Source organism: Penaeus monodon, chromosome 21 (assembly GCF_015228065.2).
Source record: "Penaeus monodon isolate SGIC_2016 chromosome 21, NSTDA_Pmon_1, whole genome shotgun sequence".
NCBI lineage: Eukaryota > Metazoa > Arthropoda > Malacostraca > Decapoda > Penaeidae > Penaeus > Penaeus monodon.
In genome coordinates, this window is record NC_051406.1 from 8,363,882 (window position 1) to 8,364,569 (window position 688).

General features: G+C 28.2%; 1 protein-coding gene across 5 annotated transcripts in view; it reads right to left on the reverse strand.

Moving 5' to 3' along the window:
• Window positions 1–688, reverse strand: part of LOC119586172 — a gene marked incomplete at its 3' end in the record, with an annotated part of 81,902 nt that overhangs the window by 23,497 nt on the left and 57,717 nt on the right.

Consider the following 688-nt stretch of genomic DNA (forward strand, 5'->3'; position numbering starts at 1 on the left):
ACATTAAACATTCTGATGTGCAACAAAGACAGATTAACAAACACATATACACAAGATAATTAAACAAGAATCATAAAAGTAATAAAATAGATATGAAACAATGCAGAAATGCCATTCAAAACAAACAAATAAGCTGTACAAAAAAGTGAAATCAATAAGAGAATACAATTTCAGAATAAGACAACAAAGAAAATTTAAATAACAAAAAAAAAAGATAAGAGGAAAAATAGGCACTGAACACTGACCTCTTTGTTTCAACAGCAACAAAGATCTGTTATCATTATCTACATCTGAATGAACATCTATTCAGTACGTATGATATCTACCATTATGCGGGGAATCTATTTGCATCTATTCAGTATAGTACATATGAAATCTACCATTATGTGAATATATATTTACAGTCGCTGATAACAGGGTATATCAAACATATATTCTAACAAGCTAAAGGACAGTATCAATTTCTATTTTTTTTTAGTCTGCATTTTCCTATGGACATACGATTATTGAACCTATCTCCAATAATTATAGTTATTCATAGAACATTTAAAATTTAATCTAGAATTACCTTTTCATGATTAATACAAAAAATAATTACCTCAGATACGTAGCACTTAGAAGTATGAGAATTAAATGCATGCCCATTTCAGTAAACCAAATGAAATAACCCTGGATAGACCTAGATACA